At 45.3% G+C, this 20,086-nt stretch overlaps 2 long non-coding RNA genes across 2 annotated transcripts; both read right to left on the bottom strand.

Annotated features, from left to right (window-relative positions):
• Positions 1–461: 461 nt before the first annotated feature.
• On the bottom strand, positions 462–3,257 carry LOC127318377 (uncharacterized). The gene is made up of 5 exons (XR_007861796.2): positions 2,670–3,257; positions 2,339–2,580; positions 2,177–2,246; positions 2,035–2,087; positions 462–1,544 (listed from the first exon to the last, which is right to left on the bottom strand). It is a non-coding gene; the product is annotated as an uncharacterized lncRNA (long non-coding RNA).
• A 1,918-nt stretch (positions 3,258–5,175) lies between these two features.
• LOC139829827 (uncharacterized) lies at positions 5,176–7,164 on the bottom strand. Its single transcript, XR_007861799.2, has 5 exons — positions 6,831–7,164; positions 6,500–6,741; positions 6,338–6,407; positions 6,200–6,252; positions 5,176–5,712 (listed from the first exon to the last, which is right to left on the bottom strand). It is a non-coding gene; the product is annotated as an uncharacterized lncRNA (long non-coding RNA).
• Between the last annotated feature and the right edge of the window lie 12,922 nt (positions 7,165–20,086).

The following is a 20,086-nucleotide window of genomic DNA, read 5'->3' as shown; positions in this document are numbered from 1 at the left end:
TTCAATGGAGGCATGAACCCACTATCGAGCATAAATACTCCCTCTTGGAGTTACAAGTATCAACTTGGCCAGAGCCTCTACTAGCAACGGAGAGCATGCAAGAACATAAACAACACATATATGATAGATTGATAATCAACTTGACATAGTATTCCATATTCATCGGATCCCAACAAACACAACATGTAGCATTACAAATAGATGATCTTGATCATGATAGGCAGCTCACAAGATCTAACATGATAGCACAATGAGGAGAAGACAACCATCTAGCTACTGCTATGGACCCATAGTCCAAGGATGAACTACTGTGACGCCCCGGAACCGGTACCCTGAGGATCCCAGCGATCCCGCCGAAATCCGCACGATATCGATTCCGACACGCCCTCCGACACGACGTGCGCGGCAAAGCACACGTGATGCCAGAGGAATTACCACGAGTAGTAACATTACAACAGGTATACAATAGAGCCCACAAGATACATATATTACAACAACGACTCCAACGAGTCAAGATACAAATATACAATACAAAGATCCAAATCATACAGAAGATCGAATACGTCCGAGTACGGACAAGATACAAATTGGACTAAGAGTCCTGAAGATAACCAGCGGCGTCCATAACCCTGCCCAGGCCAAGCCGGAAGGGTAACCTCGCTAACATCGTCTTCATCGAACATATCTTCATACCTGCCCGGTTATATCCCGTAGAAGCAGCAATAAGTACGGGTTCGTACTTAACAAGACTTCAAGACGTATAAGCATTCGTCAACCAGTCGTCCTTTGTACTTGAGGCACGCAGGGGACTTAGAGGACGCAAGAGGAACGTCATAGGCAATATGGTGGGGTTAAGCGGCAGCGCGCAAGCACTAAAAACCTATAGAGACACTCTACAACATCCGTCTAATCAGAGAAGATGAGAGAGCGCATAACTAACAGTTCTATACTCTGCAAACATAACACAGCCGATGCGTTCCCCCCTCGCAAGGAAGTACTTACAAAGGCACTCACACGGTTGACAAGTTTTAACCATTTATTATTGAAGTTGTGCTAACTTACTACACAAGTTATTATGATTGAAACAACAGGTGTAAGTTGTGTATGGTCAAGTCATACAGCTCCAAGTCGTCACAAAACGAGCAGCTGACCCACCGATGCCTCTGCTAAACAAATATCAACAACTAAAGTAACCATGATTCTTCCCAACATATAACCCGATAAGATAACAATAACGGTAACAAGATAAGACCGCACTAGCATGCACTACGACTCGCAAGGGCAGGCTCGATAACCAAACAATAGCTGTAGGAGGTGGTGGTGGCAATATGGTCTGCTTGAGGTAACAAGTGGAAAGGGACACGTGACAAGAACGCAACTTAAGGATAGCATTAGGGAGAAGGCAAAATAAAATAGGTGAGCGACTTCTGCAGGGGCAGGAGTATAGGGGAAATGCTTGCCTGTTAAGATTGCCGAGGGACATCCGAAGAACTTGTCGTATCTCACTGCACCACTTCGTCATCCTATCCGGGAAGAAGCAAATGCTACAACAAACATCGGATGCAACTCTTACAACTATGGAAGAAGAATCGGCATGCTCGGGATATGGTATGCATGGCATGGCAAACATGATGCGATGCAACTTATCCAATTTAAGCGGGATCGGAACCCCGGACAAACAAGTTAGGTTGGAGTTGCATTTTCTACCGACAAGTAAAGTGTTGATTAGCATGGCAAGACATGGAAGGGGTGCGCTACATCAAAATTAAACGGAGCGGGGGGAAAACCATAGTCGGTATCCGAAATACTCCGCATATACGTTAGGTGAACATGCACGACTATCAACACGCAGCATGATGCGAGATGCAAACAGATGAATGGATGGCATATTAATGATCCTTGCATTTTTCTGATCAAAATTGATATAGAAAACATTGTATTTCGAATTATAGTTTGAGAGATATGAATTATGTAAGATTTGTAAAATAATTAATAACAGACAGAGGGATGGGCTAGCACGGGCTGGATCTGTACCGATTGGGCGGCGAGAAGCTGCCCGCCGCGCGTGGGCTGAGGCCCATCAAGATCTGTGCAAAAACAAAGGAAAAAAGTGGGCTTAATTGCCAGAGGTGGTAATCGAACTCAAGACATCCAACCAACTGGGCCAGGAACGAACCAGTAGGCTGCAGGCTGCAGTTTGACAAGATGGGCTCACGCACGAACTAAATCATCCCTGAATCCAAGATCTGAAAAAGAAACAGAGTCAAAAGGACGGTTTTATTTGCCTTAACCAAGATTTGATCCGGTGATCAATTGAACGGGAAAGAAAGGAGCAGACCATCTGGCTAGTGCATCGGATTATGTTAACTTGAGGATGCCCGACAACTTGAAGCAAGAAGAGGCGAGGACGAGGCTTGAGCGCTGTAGCCATGGCGGACGCACATCTTGCCGAGCACAAAGTCGATGGGGACGGACGAGATGGACGGGGCGCGAGGGTGCGCTAGCTGCGGTTGAACTTGGGGAACCAGGAGCGAGCAGTTTTGGCACTGGGCCTGCCAGAGTACCGCCGGCGACGGGTACCTGCGGCGAAAACGACGGTCAACGTCGGGAGGGAAGCAAACCAGCGGGGAGGAAGGTGCCGAAGGGGTCCAGGGGACGCGCGATGTTACCAGGAAGATGAAGGCGGGCTCGGTTTGGTCGGAGGAGGATGAGGGCGGCCGGAATTGAAGAAGAAAGGCGACGTCCGGCTCGTGAGAAACGGCGAATTGGCGAAGATTGAAGGCCTCCCGGATCGATTCCTTTGACGAGGTGGAAGAGGAGAACAAGGCGGAGCCGCCGGTGGTCGTAGATGGACGAGGGGCAGCCCGTAGCAGCGGCGCCATGGCGGGGAGGAGGTGTAGTGTGGGGTTTCTCATGTTTTGTTTTTCTCACAGAGAAGAGAAGAGAGAAAGGATGGAGGGAGGTAGGTGGCGGCCGTGAGAGGAAGGAAGAGGAGGGCTAGGGTTTGCTCCGGATCGGATGGGGATTAAAGGGAGGGGAAAAGGGCTCGGTGGTTGTGAGGAAAAGGGAGGACCACGGTGGCCACGCTGCTCGCGTGCACGAAGAAGACGACAACAGGAGAGGCTCCTCTCACGAAGGGGTACGGGCCAGGTGGAGGCCAAGGTGGGTTGGGCCGGATCGGGCCAGAGGAGAAAAGGGCTGCTCCAGAAGAAGAAAGGAAAACTAGAGAAGAGGCCTGGTTAGGAGGGGAGGGTTTTATTATAAAACCATATGAGAGGGAAAATAAAATAGCTAGGATTTATAAAATAATTTTATTTTATTAGATAAAACATGAATGAGATTATGCATATGTCATGATGATGCACAAAAAGAAAAGAACAAACAAATCTAGTAGGGGTACTACCCGGGGCCGTTACAATCGACACCACTAACAAGGAACCTCGCCCCGAGGTTCCACGTCAACCTAAGGGGGAGTTGGTTAAACTATCGGATCTTCTTGTACCGTGTTGACAATCACCCGACCTCGAGGTGGAACCTTCTTCTGGCGAAGTGTTGATCTTCTCGACACCAGTAACAAGAGTTCTTGCTCCATGCTGATCGGGCGACACCACTAACAAGAAGTCCTTGTTCCGTTGTTGATGATGCGCTTCCGTCGGGATCCTTCGAAGATCGAACCTATTAGGTGAGGAGCAAGGATCGTCCAACCCGCGTAGAAACCTAAGACTCGGAGAACTCAGATAAGAGGAAGACTCAAAACTCGCATAGATAAGAGGAGAAAGAATGGAGGTAAGGAGAAAAATCAGATCTAATCAGATCTATCCAACGAATTTTAGAAAATAGTTTGGACTCTCTAAACTCAACGACCGTTGGCAAGGTTATCCTAAAGGCTGGACTAGTGGGGTATCGTCAACCTGAGGCTCTGATACCAACTTGTGACGCCCGGAACCGGTACCCTGAGGATCCCAGCGATCCCGCCGAAATCCGCACGATATCGATTCCGACACGCCCTCTGACACGACGTGCGCGGCAAAGCACACGTGATGCCAGAGGAATTACCACGAGTAGTAACATTACAACAGGTATACAATAGAGCCCACAAGATACATATATTACAACAACGACTCCAACGAGTCAAGATACAAATATACAATACAAAGATCCAAATCATACAGAAGATCGAATACGTCCGAGTACGGACAAGATACAAATTGGACTAAGAGTCCTGAAGATAACCAGCGGCGTCCATAACCCTGCCCAGGCCAAGCCGGAAGGGTAACCTCGCTAACGTCGTCTTCATCGAACATATCTTCATACCTGCCCGGTTATATCCCGTAGAAGCAGCAATAAGTACGGGTTCATACTTAACAAGACTTCAAGACGTATAAGCATTTGTCAACCAGTCGTCCTTTGTACTTGAGGCACGCAGGGGACTTAGAGGATGCAAGAGGAACGTCATAGGCAATATGGTGGGGTTAAGCGGCAGCGCGCAAGCACTAAAAACCTATAGAGACACTCTACAACATCCGTCTAATCAGAGAAGATGAGAGAGCGCATAACTAACAGTTCTATACTCTGCAAACATAACACAGCCGATGCGTTCCCCCCTCGCAAGGAAGTACTTACAAAGGCACTCACACGGTTGACAAGTTTTAACCATTTATTATTGAAGTTGTGCTAACTTACTACAAAAGTTATTATGATTGAAACAACAGGTGTAAGTTGTGTATGGTCAAGTCATACAGCTCCAAGTCGTCCATAACCGCGGACACGGCTTATCGATAAGATTGTAACCCTGCAGGGGTGCCCAAATGTGCCCACACGCACGATCAACCCACTTACGACAGGTGGATATCACGACACGCACTCTCCTTCACTACAACAATGTCCAGGAAGCCACCTAACTAAGTTAACCCGTTTCGGAGCCCGATCGAAACTCCGACGCGGACTTAGCTGTTTGCGTCTACGGCTTTCGGATGGAAAACGGTGCCGCGGGGGTGAATCCATCTTCAGCAATACGTACCGCATCCTACGAGCGTGCAAGAGACAACGGGGTTACAAGGCAACATGGCTTCCCCAAGAGTAACATCATATCATCTGACCACAAAGAAACAAGCTTGCACGCCCGGGAGAAACAAAACAAACATCCAAACTAGTTGTGGCCACTGGACAAGGCTGTAGATTACGGCAGTGGTCGAGGGGAGACCCGGTAAGCATACCCACGTGTGGTTAGAGCGCTCAGTTTCGGAACAGATAACAAGAACTCGGGGTCCTAAGATATTTAGGAAACACAAGTGAGCCGTCACAAAACGAGCAGCTGACCCACCGATGCCTCTGCTAAACAAATATCAACAACTAAAGTAACCATGATTCTTCCCAACATATAACCCGATAAGATAACAATAACGGTAACAAGATAAGACCGCACTAGCATGCACTACGACTCGCAAGGGCAGACTCGATAACCAAACAATAGCTGTAGGAGGTGGTGGTGGCAATATGGTCTGCTTGAGGTAACAAGTGGAAAGGGACACGTGACAAGAACGCAACTTAAGGATAGCATGAGGGAGAAGGCAAAATAAAATAGGTGAGCGACTTCTGCAGGGGCAGGAGTATAGGGGAAATGCTTGCCTGTTAAGATTGCCGAGGGACATCCGAAGAACTTGTCGTATCTCACCGCACCACTTCGTCATCCTATCCGGGAAGAAGCAAATGCTACAACAAACATCGGATGCAACTCTTACAACTATGGAAGAATCGGCATGCTCGGGATATGGTATGCATGGCATGGCAAACATGATGCGATGCAACTTATCCAATTTAAGCGGGATCGGAACCCCGGACAAACAAGTTAGGTTGGAGTTGCATTTTCTACCGACAAGTAAAGTGTTGATTAGCATGGCAAGACATGGAAGGGGTGCGCTACATCAAAATTAAACGGAGCGGGGGGAAAACCATAGTCGGTATCCGAAATACTCCGCATATATGTTAGGTGAACATGCACGACTATCAACGCGCGGCATGATGCGAGATGCAAACAGATGAATGGATGGCATGTTAATGATCCTTGCAATTTTCTGATCAAAATTGATATAGAAAACATTGTATTTCGAATTATAGTTTGAGAGATATGAATTATGTAAGATTTGTAAAATAATTAATAACAGACAGAGGGATGGGCTAGCACGGGCTGGATCTGTACCGATTGGGCGGCGAGAAGCTGCCCGCCGCGCGTGGGCTGAGGCCCATCAAGATCTGTGCAAAAACAAAGGAAAAAAGTGGGCTTGCCAGAGGTGGTAATCGAACTCAAGACATCCAACCAACTGGGCCAGGAACGAACCAGTAGGCTGCAGGCTGCAGTTTGACAAGATGGGCTCACGCACGAACTAAATCATCCCTGAATCCAAGATCTGAAAAAGAAACAGAGTCAAAAGGACGGTTTTATTTGCCTTAACCAAGATTTGATCCGGTGATCAATTGAACGGGAAAGAAAGGAGCAGACCATCTGGCTAGTGCATCGGATTATGTTAACTTGAGGACGCCCGACAACTTGAAGCAAGAAGAGGCGAGGACGAGGCTTGAGCGCTGTAGCCATGGCGGACGCACATCTTGCCGAGCACAAAGTCGACGGGGACGGACGAGATGGACGGGGCGCGAGGGTGCGCTAGCTGCGGTTGAACTTGGGGAACCAGGAGCGAGTAGTTTTGGCACTGGGCTTGCCAGAGTACCGCCGGCGACGGGTACCTGCGGCGAAAACGATGGTCAACGTCGGGAGGGAAGCAAACCAGCGGGGAGGAAGGTGCCGAAGGGGTCCAGGGGACGCGCGATGTTACCAGGAAGATGAAGGCGGGCTCGGTTTGGTCGGAGGAGGATGAGGGCGGCCGGAATTGAAGAAGAAAGGCGACGTCCGGCTCGTGAGAAACGGCGAATTGGCGAAGATTGAAGGCCTCCCGGATCGATTCCTTGGACGAGGTGGAAGAGGAGAACAAGGCGGAGCCGCCGGTGGTCGTAGATGGACGAGGGGCAGCCCATAGCAGCGGCACCATGGCGGGGAGGAGGTGTAGTGTGGGGTTTCTCATGTTTTGTTTTTCTCACAGAGAAGAGAAGAGAGAAAGGATGGAGGGAGGTAGGTGGCGGCGGTGAGAGGAAGGAAGAGGAGGGCTAGGGTTTGCTCCGGATCGGATGGGGATTAAAGGGAGGGGAAAAGGGCTCGGTGGTTGTGAGGAAAAGGTAGGACCACGGTGATCACGCTGCTCGCGTGCACGAAGAAGACGACAACAGGAGAGGCTCCTCTCACGAAGGGGTACGGGCCAGGTGGAGGCCAAGGTGGGTTGGGCCGGATCGGGCCAGAGGAGAAAAGGGCTGCTCCAGAAGAAGAAAGGAAAACTAGAGAAGAGGCCTGGTTAGGAGGGGAGGGTTTTATTATAAAACCATATGAGAGGGAAAATAAAATAGCTAGGATTTATAAAATAATTTTATTTTATTAGATAAAACATGAATGAGATTATGCATATGTCATGATGATGCACAAAAAGAAAAGAACAAACAAATCTAGTAGGGGTACTACCCGGGGCCGTTACAACTACTCACACATCAGTCCGGAGGCGATCATGGTGATGAAGAGTCCTCCGGGAGATGATTCCCCTCTCCGGCAGGGTGCCGGAGGCGATCTCCTGAATCCAACGAGATGGGATTGGCGGCGTCTCTGGAAGTATTTTCGTATCGTGGCTCTCGGTAATAGGGTTTTCGCGACGGAGAGTTTAAGTAGGCGGAAGGGCAGAGTTGGAGGCGGCGCAGGGGCCCACACCATAGGCCAGCGCGGGCCCCATGCAGGCCGCGCCGCCCTATGGTTAGGGCGCCTCGTGGCTCCACTTCGTATGCTCTTCAGTCTTCTGGAAGCTCCGTGGAAAAATAAGACCCTGGGCGTTCATTTCGTCCAATTCCGAGAATATTTCCTTTGTAGGATTTCTGAAACCAAAAACAGCAGAAAACATGCACTGGCGCTTTGGCATCTCGTTAATAGGTTAGTACCGGAAAATGCATATAAATGATGCAAAGTGTGTATAAAACATGTGAATATTGTCAGAAAAGTAGCATGGAACATAAGAAATTATAGATACGTTTGAGACGTATCAGTCCACCATAACTACCTACTATGTGGTATTTTTCTGCCATTCCAAAGTAAATTTCTTGCGTGCTACCTTTAAAAAAATTCATTCCTTATCTTTGCAATACATAGCTCATGGGAAAGTAGCCTAAAAACTATTGTAGTAATGAATATGTCGCTTATGTGTCTTAGTTCTTATAAGTTGCTTGTTGAGCGGTAACCATGTTTCTGGGGAAGCCATCAACCTGTCACACCTTTGTTGAATATCATGTGAGTTGCTATGCATGTTCGTCTTGTCTGAAGTAAGGGAGATTTTCCATGAGTTAAATGGTTTGAGTATGCATATTGTTAGAGAAGAACATTGGGCCGCCAAACCAAGCCATGTATCATGGTGGAAGTTTCAGCTTGGACATTAATCCTCAAATCTCTTATGAGAATATTATCTGTTGTTGAATGCTTAAAGCATAAAAGAGGAGTCCATTATCTGTTTTCTATGTTGTCCCAGTATGGATGTCCTCAAGTTGAGATCTATCAAAATTGAGAGATCAAATGCGATCTATCTCCTTGGAACTTTGTACAGGTGGCATAGAGGTACCCCTTTTGTGACACTTGGTTGAAACATATGTAATGCAATGATAATCCATGGAAATCCGAGCTAATTAGGACAAGGATCGGGCACTATTAGTATTCGATGCATGAGGCTTGTAACTTATAGGAGGTTTAATGCATAACCCATATGAATTATTACTACCGTTGACAAAATTGTTTCCATGTTTTCAAAATAAAAAGCTCTAGCACATGAGTAATCCCTGCTTCCCACTGTGAAGGGCCTTTCTTTTACTTTATGTTGAGTCAGTTTACCTACTTCTTTCTATCTTAGAAGCAAACACCTGTGTCAACTGTGTGCATTGATTCTTACATACTTGCTTATTTGCACTCATCATATTACTTTGTGTTGACAATTATCCATGAGATATGCATGTTGAAAGTTGAAAGCAACAGCTGAAACTTAAATCTTCCTTTGTGTTGCTTCAAAAACTTCTATTAAGAATCTATTTCTTTATGAGTTAACTCTTATGCAAGACTTGTTGATGCTCGTCTTGAAAGTACTATTCATGAAAAGTCTTTGCTATATGATTCAGTTGTTTAGTCATTATCTATTTGTTAACAAACTATATACCATTGCTTTGAATCACTTCATTCATCTCATATGCTTTACAATAGTATTGATCAAGATTATGATGGTAGCATGTCACTTCAGAAATTATCCTTTTTATCGTTTACCTACTCGAGGGCGAGTAGGAACTAAGCTTGGGGATGCTTGCTACGTCTCAAACGTATCTATAATTTTTTATGTTCCATGCTAGTTTTATGACAATACTCACATGTTTTATATACACTTTATATCATTTTTATGCATTTTCTGGCACTAACCTATTAACAAGATGCCGAAGCGCCAGTTCCTTTTTTCTGCTGTTTTTGGTTTCAGAAATCCTACACAGGAAATATTCTCGGAATTGGACGAAACAAAAGCCCACGGTCTTATTTTCCACGGAGTCTTCCAGAACACCGAAGAGGAGACGAAGAGGGGCCACGAGGCAGCCACACCATAGGCGGGCGCGGCCCCACCCCTGGCCGCGCCGCCATATGGGGTGGGCCCCTCGGGCGTCCCCCGACTCTGCCCCTTCGCCTATATAATCCTTCCGTCGCGAAAACCCTAGTACCAAGAGCTACGATACGAGAAAAGTTACTCAGACGCCGCCGCCATCAACCCCATCTCGGGGGGTTCTGAAGATCACCTCCGGCACCCTGCCGGGGAGGGGAATCATCACCGGAGGGCTCTACATCACCATGCCCGCCTCCGGACTGATGCGTGAGTAGTTCATCCTTGGACTATGGGTCCATAGCAGTAGCTAGATGGTTGTCTTCTCCTCTTGTGCTATCATGTTTAGATCTTGTGAGCTGCCTATCATGATCAAGATCATCTATTTGTAATGCTACATGTTGTGTTTGTTGGGATCCGATGAATATGGAATACTATGTCAAGTTGATTATTGATCTATCATATATGTGTTGTTTATGATCTTGCATGCTCTCCGTTGCTAGTAGAGGCTCTGGCCAAGTTGATACTTGTAACTCCAAGAGGGGGTATTTATGCTAGATAGTTGGTTCATGCCTCCATTGAATGTGGGACAGTGATAGAAAGTTCTAAGGTTGTGGATGTGTTGTTGCCACTAGGGATAAAACATCAATGCTTTGTCTAAGGGTATTTGTATTATTTACATTACGCACGGTACTTAATGAAATTGTCTGTTGTTTGCAACTTAATACTGGAAGGGGTGCGGATGCTAACCCGAAGGTGGACTTTTTAGGCAGAGATGCATGCTGGATGGAGGTCTATGTTCTTTGTTGTAATGCCCTAAGTAAATCTCATAGTAGTCATCATGATATGTATGTGCATTGTTATGCCCTGTCTATTTGTAAATTGCCCAACTGTGATTTGTTCACCCAACATGTTATTTATCTTATTGGAGAGACACCACTAGTGAATTGTGGATCCCGGTCCATTCTTTTACATCTGAAATACAACCTACTGCAATCATTGTTCTCTGTTGTTCTTTGCAAGCAAACATCATTCTCCACACCATACGTTTAATCCTTTGTTTACAACAAGCCGGTGAGATTGACAACCTCACTGTTAAGTTGGGGCAAAGTATCTTGATTGTGTTGTGCAGGTTCCACGTTGGCGCCGGAATCCTTGGTGTTGCGCCGCACTACACTCCTTCACCAACAACCTTCACGTGGCCTTCATCTCCTACTGTTTCGATAACCTTGGTTTCTTACTGAGGGAAAACATGCTGTTGTATGCATCACACCTTCCTCTTGGGGTTCCCAACGGACGTGTTCTTCACGCGTCATCAATCTTCCATTCCAAAAGCTGGGTCAACTTGATTTTTACAAATCCTAGCAATGTGTCTAGGGATTCCACAATGTTTGCACTTACATTTTCGAATCGGTGCACCACCCTCTGCACTAGCTCTGATCCTATTCTTCCTTGGCCTACCTGCCGGTCTAGTCAAAACTGGAGAGTACTGAAGGAGATATGCCCTAGAGGCAATAATAAAGTGGTTATTATTTATATCTTTATGTTTATGATAAATGTTTATATATCATGCTAGAATTGTATTAACCGAAACATTAGTACATGTGTGATATGTAGACAAACAAGAAGTCCCTAGTATGCCTCTTAAACTAGCTTGTTGATTAATGGATGATTAGTTTCATAATCATGAACATTGGATGTTATTAATAACAAGGTTATGTCATTGTGTGAATGATATAATGGACACACCCAATTAAGCGTAGCATAAGATCTCGTCATTAAGTTATTTGCTATAAGCTTTCGATACATAGTTACCTAGTCCTTATGACCATGAGATCATGTAAATCACTTATACCGGAAAGGTACTTTGATTACACCAAACACCACTGCGTAAATGGGTGGCTATAAAGGTGGGATTAAGTATCCGGAAAGTATGAGTTGAGGCATATGGATCAACAGTGGGATTTGTCCATCCCGATGACGGATAGATATACTCTGGGCCCTCTCGGTGGAATGTCGTCTAATGTCTTGCAAGCATATGAATGAGTTCATAAGAGACCACATACCACGGTACGAGTAAAGAGTACTTGTCAGGAGACGAGGTTGAACAAGGTATAGAGTGATACCGAAGATCAAACCTCGGACAAGTAAAATATCGCGAGACAAAGGGAATTGGTAATATATGTGTATGGTTCATTCGATCACTAAAGTCATCGTTGAATATGTGGGAGCCATTATGGATCTCCAGATCCCGCTATTGGTTATTGGTCGGAGTGAGTACTCAACCATGTCCGCATAGTTCTCGAACCGTAGGGTGACACACTTAAAGTTGGATGTTGAAATGGTAGCACTTGAATTATGGAATGGAGTTCGAATATTTGTTCGGAGTCCCGGATGAGATCCCGGACATCACGAGGAGTTCCGAATGGTCCGAGAATAAGATTCATATATAGGATGTCATTTTATGTGAAATAAAATGTCGCGGAAGGTTCTATGGAAGGTTCTAGAAGGTTCTAGAAAAGTCCGGAAGAAACCACCAAGGAAGGTGGAGTCCACAAGGGACTCCACCTCCATGGCCGGCCAGCCCTAGATGGGGTGGAGTCCCAAGTGGACTCCACCATAGGGGGCCGGCCACCCCCACATGGGAGGTGGGAATCCCACCTTTGGGTGGGAGTCCTAGTTGGGCTAGGTTTCCTCCTATGGAAGGTTTTGGTTTCGGGTCTTATTCGAAGACTTGGACACCAACACTTGGGATCCACCTATATAATGAGGGGCCAAGGGAGGGGGCCGGCCACCCCAAGACCATAAGCTGGCCGCCCCCATAGAGTGGCCGGCCACCCCTCCCAAACCCTAGCCAAGCTCCTCCACTCCATATTGCCCGCATTGCTTAGCGAAGCTCCGCCGGACTTCTACACCGCCACCGACACCACGCCGTCGTGCTGTCGGATTCAAGAGGAGCTACTACTTCCGCTGCCCGCCGGAACGGGGAGGTGGACGTCGTCTTCATCAACAACCGAACGTGTGACCGAGTACGGAGGTGCTGCCCGTTCGTGGCGCCGGAACCGATCGTGATCAAGATCTTCTACGCGCTTTTGCAAGCGGCAAGTGATCGTCTACCGCAGCAACAAGAGCCTCATCTTGTAGGCTTTGGAATCTCTTCAAGGGTGAGACTCGATACCCCCTCGTTGCTACCGTCTTCTAGATTGCATCTTGGCTTGGATTGCGTGTTCGCCGTAGGAAATTTTTTGTTTTCTATGCAACGTTATCCTACAAAGTGGTATCGAGCCGTGTCTATGCATAGATGGTTGCACGAGTAGAACACAATGGTTTGTGGGCGTTGATGCTCTTGTTATCTTTAGTTTGAGTACTTTGCATCTTTATGGCATAGTGGGATGAAGCGGCTCGGACTAACTTTACATGACCGCGTTCATGAGACTTGTTCCTCGTTCGACATGCAACTTGTATTGCATAAGAGGCTTTGCGGGTGTCTGTCTCTCCTACTATAGTAAAGATTCAATTTACTCTTCTATTGAAAACATTAGTATCAACGTTGTGGTTCATGTTCGTAGGTAGATTAGATCTCTCTCGAAAACCCTAAACCACGTAAAATATGCAAACCAAATTAGAGACGTCTAACTTGTTTTTGCAGGGTTTGGTGATGTGATATGGCCATAATGTGATGATGAATATGTATGAGATGATCATTATTGTATTGTCGCAACCGGCAGGAGCCTTATGGTTGTCTTTAAATTTCATATTGAGTAGTATTTCAAAGTAGTTGTAATAGTTGCTACATGGAGGACAATCATGAAGACGGCGCCATTGACCTTGACGCTACGCCGACGATGATGGAGATCATGCCCGAAGATGATGGAGATCATATCCGTGCTTTGGAGATGAAGATCAAAGGCGCAAGAACAAAAGGGCCATATCATATCACATATGAACAGCATGTGATGTTAATCCTTTTTATGCATCTTATTTTGCTTAGATCGCGACGGTAGCATTATAAGATGATCCCTCACTAAAATCTCAAGATAATAAAGTGTTCATCCTTAGTAGCACCGTTGCCAAGTCTTGTCGTTTCGAAGCACCTCGTGATGATCGGGTGTGATAGATTCAATAAGTACATATAACGGGTGCAAGACAGTTTTGCACATGCGGATACTAAGGTGGCCTTGACGAGCCTAGCATGTACAGACATGGTCTCGGAACACGTGATACCGAAAGGTAGAGCATGAATCATATGGTTGATATGATGAACACTTTGAGTGTTCGCCATTGAAATCACACCTTTTCTCGTGATGATCGGGTTTAGGTGCGGTGGTTTTGGTTCGTGTGATCACTAAGACAATGCGAGGGATATTGTTTTGAGTGGGAGTTCACTTAGGTTTTTAATTATGTTGAATTAAAATTTGAACTCAATTTGTCATAAACTTAGTCTAAACTATTGCAAATATATGTTGTAGAGATGGCGTCCCCAATCAATTTTAATCAGTTCCTAGAGAAAGAGAAACTTAAGAGCAACGGTAGCAACTTCACCGACTGGTTCCGTCATGTGAGGATCTTCCTCTCTGGCGGAAATCTGCAATTTGTGCTTGATGCACCGCTAGGTGACCCTCCTGCAGAAGATGAATCCGATGAAGTAAAAGCTGTTTACGCGACTCGGAAAACTCGGTACTCTCAAGTTCGGTGTGCCATCCCGTGCGATGCGGAATCCGATCTTCAAAAACGTTTTGAGCACCATGATCCTCATGAGTTGATGAATGAGCTGAAAGCTATATTCGAGACTCATGCGGCAGTGGAATGCTATGAAGCATCGAAACATTTCTTCACCGTATGATGGAAGAAGGCAGCTCCGTTAGTGAGCACATGCTCGCCATGACCGGGCATGCGAAGAAACTCGATGACTTGGGAATAGTGATTCCTAACAGATCGGGATTAATCGTGTCCTTCAATCACCGCCACCAAGTTACAAGAACTTTGTGATGAACTACAATATGCAGAACATGAACAAGGAGTTACCTGAACTTTTTGGCATGCTAAAAGCTGCTGAGATTGAGATCAAGAAAGAGCACCAAGTGTTGATGGTCAACAAGACCACCAGTTTCAAGAAACAGGCAAGTCTAAGGGAAAATTCAAGAAGGGTGGCAAGAAAGCTGCCACGCCTCCTATGAAACCTAAGAACGGCCCTAAGCCCGATGCTGAGTGCTATTATCGCAAGGAGAAGGGACACCGGAAGCGTAATTGCTCCAAGTATCTGGCTGATCCGAAGAGCGGCCTTGTCAAGAAGAAGAAAGAAGGTATATTTGATATACATGTTATAGATGTTCATTTCACCGGTTCTCGTTCTAGTACAGGTATTTGATCTGGTTCGGTTGCTCATATTTGTAACTCGAAACAGAACTAAAGAATAAACGACAATCGCTGAAAGATGAAGTGACGATGCGCGTTGGAAACGGATCCAAGGTCAATGTGATCGCAATGGCACACTTCCTCTACATCTACCTTCGGGATTAGTTTTAAGCCTAAATAATTGCTATTATGTACCTGCGTTGAGCATGAACATTATATCTGGATCTTGTTTAATGCAAGACGGTTATTCATTCAAGTCTGAGAATAATGGTTGTTCTATTTTTATGAATAATATCTTTTATGGTCGAGCACCACAAAAGAATGGCTTATTTCTATTAGATCTCGATAGTAGTGATATGCATATACATAACATTGATGCTAAGCGAATTAAACTTAATGATAATTCTACTTATATGTGGCACTGTCGTCTTGGTCATATTGGAGTGAAACGCATGAAGAAACTCCATACTGATGGATTACTTGAATCACTTGACTTTGAGTCACTTGATAGATGCGAAGCATGTCTAATGGGTAAAATGACAAAGACTCCATTTTCTGGTATGATGGAGCGAGCTCCTGACTTATTGGAAATCATACATACAGATGTATGTGGACCAATGAGCGTAGCATCGCGCGGTGGTTATCGTTATGTTCTAACCTTCACAGATGATCTGAGTAGATATGGGTATATCTATTTCATGAAACATAAATCCGAAACTTTCGAGAAGTTTAAGGAATTTCAAAGTGAAGTAGAAAATCAACGTAACAAGAAGATCAAATTTCTACGATCTGATCGTGGAGGTGAATATCTGAGTTATGAGTTTGGCATGCATTTAAAGAAATGCGGAATACTTTCACAATTGACACCGCCGGGAACACCTCAACGAAACGGTGTGTCCGAACGTCGTAATCGAACCCTCTTAGATATGGTTCGTAGTATGATGTCTCTTACTGATTTGCCGTTATCATTTTGGAGTTATGCATTAGAGACAGCCGCATTCACTTTAAATAGAGCACCATCAAAATCCGTAGAAACGACACCGTATGAATTATGGTTTAATAAGAAACCTAAGCTGTCGTTCTGAAAGTTTGGGGTTGCGAAGCCTATGTAAAGAAGTTACAACCGGACAAGCTAGAACCCAAAGCGGAGAAATGCGTCTTCATAGGATACCCTAAGGAAACTATAGGGTACACTTTCTATCACAAATCCGAAGGCAAAATCTTTGTTGCTAAGAACGGAACCTTTCTTGAGAAAGAATTTCTCACTAAAGAAGTGACTGGAAGAAAAGTAGAACTCGATGAGATTGATGAATCTATACTCGTTGATCAGAGTAGCGCGATCGGAAGTTGTACTGCATCGCCTACACCGGCAACAGAGGAAGCTAATGATAATGATCATGAAACTTCGAACGAGGAAACTATCTGAACCTCGCAGATCGACAAGGGAACGTGCCACTCCTGATTGGTATGATCCTTGTCTAAATGTCATGATTGTAGATAACAATGATGAGGACCCTGCGACGTATGAAGAAGCGATGATGAGCCCGTATTCCAACAAATGGGAAGACGCCTTGAAATCCGCAATGGGATCCATGTATGATAACAAAGTATGGACTTTGGTAGACTTACCTCATAGCAGAAAGGATGTCGAGAATAAATGGATCTTCAAGAGAAAAACAGATGCCGATGGTAATATTACTGTCTATAAAGCTCGACTTGTCGCAAAGGGTTTCCGACAAATTCAAGGAGTTGACTACGATGAGACTTTCTCACCTGTAGCGAAGCTAAAATCTGTGAGGATTTTGTTAGCAATAGCTGCATTTTTCGATTATGAGATTTGGCGGATGGATGTCAAAACGGCGTTCCTTAATGGAGATATTGAGGAAGAGTTGTATATGGTACAACCCAAAGGTTTTGTCGATCCTAAAAATGCTGACAAAGTATGCAAACTTCAGCGTTCAATCTATGGACTGAAGCAAGCATCAAGAAGTTGGAACCGACGCTTTGATAAGGTGATCAAAGACTTCGGGTTTATACAAAGTGTCATGGAGAGGCCTGTATTTACAAGAAAGTGAGTGGGAGCTCTGTAGCATTCCCGATATTATATGTAGATGACATATTATTGATCGGGAATGATATAGAACTATTAAGCAAAGTGTTAAGGGTTATTTGAATAATAGTTTTTCAATGAAAGACCTTGGTGAAGCATCGTATATATTAGGCATCAAGATTTATAGAGATAGATCAAGACGCCTAATAGGGCTATCACAGAGTACATATCTGGACAAGATTCTAAAGAAGTTTAGAATGGACGAAAGTAAGAAAGGGTTCTTACCTATGTTACCGTGCAAGGTATTGAGTAAAACTCAAGGACCGGCTACGGCAGAAGAAAGAGAAAGGATGTGTAACATCCCCTATGCCTCGGCAGTAGGATCTATCATGTATGCCATGCTATGTACTAGACCGGATATAGCACATGCTGTTAGTTTGACTAGCAGATATCAAAGTGATCCAGAATGGAACATCGGACAGCGGTCAAGAATATCCTGAAGTACTTGAAAAGAACTAAGGATATGTTTCTTTGTTATGGAGGTGACCAAGAGCTCGTTGTAAACGGTTACACCGATGCAAGTTGGAACACTGATCCCGATGACTCTAAGTCACAATGCAGGTACGTGTTTATATTGAATGGTGCTGCAGTAAGCTGGGCAAGCTCGAAGCGATTGCACGGTGGCGAAGTCTTCAACAGAATCGTAGTACATAGCGGCTTCGGAGGCTTCATCGAAGCGGTATGGATGAAGACGGTCACTGTAGAGCTCGGTGTGGTTCCTAGTCCATTGGACCCCATAATCATTGCCCGAGAGAACATGGGTGCCATCGCCAATGCACAAGAGCCAAGGTCACACAAGAGGCTGAAGCATATCAAGCTGCGTTACCACTCGATTCGCGAGTACATCGAAGATGGAGAAGTAAAGATTTGCAAAGTACACACTGATCTGAATGTAGCAGATCCGTTGACTAAAGCTCTCCCTAGGGCAAAGCATGACCAACACCAGAATGCCATGGGTGTTAGGTATATTACAATGTAATCTAGATTATTGACTCTAGTGCAAGTGGGAGACTCAAGGAGATATGCCCTAGAGGCAATAATAAAGTGGTTATTATTTATATCTTTATGTTTATGATAAATGTTTATATATCATGCTAGAATTGTATTAACCGAAACATTAGTACATGTGTGATATGTAGACAAACAAGAAGTCCCTAGTATGCCTCTTAAACTAGCTTGTTGATTAATGGATGATTAGTTTCATAATCATGAACATTGGATGTTATTAATAACAAGGTTATGTCATTGTGTGAATGATATAATGGACACACCCAATTAAGCGTAGCATAAGATCTCGTCATTAAGTTATTTGCTATAAGCTTTCGATACATAGTTACCTAGTCCTTATGACCATGAGATCATGTAAATCACTTATACCGAAAGGTACTTTGATTACACCAAACACCACTGCGTAAATGGGTGGCTATAAAGGTGGGATTAAGTATCCGGAAAGTATGAGTTGAGGCATATGGATCAACAAAGGATTTGTCCATCCCGATGACGGATAGATATACTCTGGGCCCTCTCGGTGGAATGTCGTCTAATGTCTTGCAAGCATATGAATGAGTTCATAAGAGACCACATACCACGGTACGAGTAAAGAGTACTTGTCGAGACGAGGTTGAACAAGGTATAGAGTGATACCGAAGATCAAACCTCGGACAAGTAAAATATCGCGAGACAAAGGGAATTGGTAATATATGTGTATGGTTCATTCGATCACTAAAGTCATCGTTGAATATGTGGGAGCCATTATGGATCTCCAGATCCCGCTATTGGTTATTGGTCGGAGTGAGTACTCAACCATGTCCGCATAGTTCTCGAACCGTAGGGTGACACACTTAAAGTTGGATGTTGAAATGGTAGCACTTGAATTATGGAATGGAGTTCGAATATTTGTTCGGAGTCCCGGATGAGATCCCGGACATCACGAGGAGTTCCGGAATGGTCCGGAGAATAAGATTCATATATAGGATGTCATTTTATGTGAAATAAAATGTCGCGGAAGGTTCTATGGAAGGTTCTAGAAGGTTCTAGAAAAGTCCGGAAGAAACCACCAAGGAAGGTGGAGTCCACAAGGGACTCCACCTCCATGGCCGGCCAGCCCTAGATGGGGTGGAGTCCCAAGTGGACTCCACCATAGGGGGCCGGCCACCCCCCACATGGGAGGTGGGAATCCCACCTTTGGGTGGGAGTCCTAGTTGGGCTAGGTTTCCCCCTCCTATGGAAGGTTTTGGTTTCGGGTCTTATTCGAAGACTTGGACACCAACACTTGGGATCCACCTATATAATGAGGGGCCAAGGGAGGGGGCCGGCCACCCCAAGACCATAAGCTGGCCGCCCCCCATAGAGTGGCCGGCCACCCCCTCCCAAACCCTAGCCAAGCTCCTCCACTCCATATTGCCCGCATTGCTTAGCGAAGCTCCGCCGGACTTCTACACCGCCACCGACACCACGCCGTCGTGCTGTCGGATTCAAGAGGAGCTACTACTTCCGCTGCCCGCTGGAACGGGGAGGTGGACGTCGTCTTCATCAACAACCGAACGTGTGACCGAGTACGGAGGTGCTGCCCGTTCGTGGCGCCGGAACCGATCGTGATCAAGATCTTCTACGCGCTTTTGCAAGCGGCAAGTGATCGTCTACCGCAGCAACAAGAGCCTCATCTTGTAGGCTTTGGAATCTCTTCAAGGGTGAGACTCGATACCCCCTCGTTGCTACCGTCTTCTAGATTGCATCTTGGCTTGGATTGCGTGTTCGCCGTAGGAAAATTTTTGTTTTCTATGCAACGTTATCCTACAAGTACAGTTTGAAGCCTGGATCGACTTTCATCCATTGGTATTTTCCCAACAAGGTAGGAACATTCATAGCATATGCAACCCTAAATTTGGCAACAGAGAAATACTCTGACACATAC

Source organism: Lolium perenne, chromosome 3 (assembly GCF_019359855.2).
Source record: "Lolium perenne isolate Kyuss_39 chromosome 3, Kyuss_2.0, whole genome shotgun sequence".
NCBI lineage: Eukaryota > Viridiplantae > Streptophyta > Magnoliopsida > Poales > Poaceae > Lolium > Lolium perenne.
Note: the sequence above shows the minus strand (reverse complement) of the source record. Positions and strands in the feature narration are given on the sequence as shown.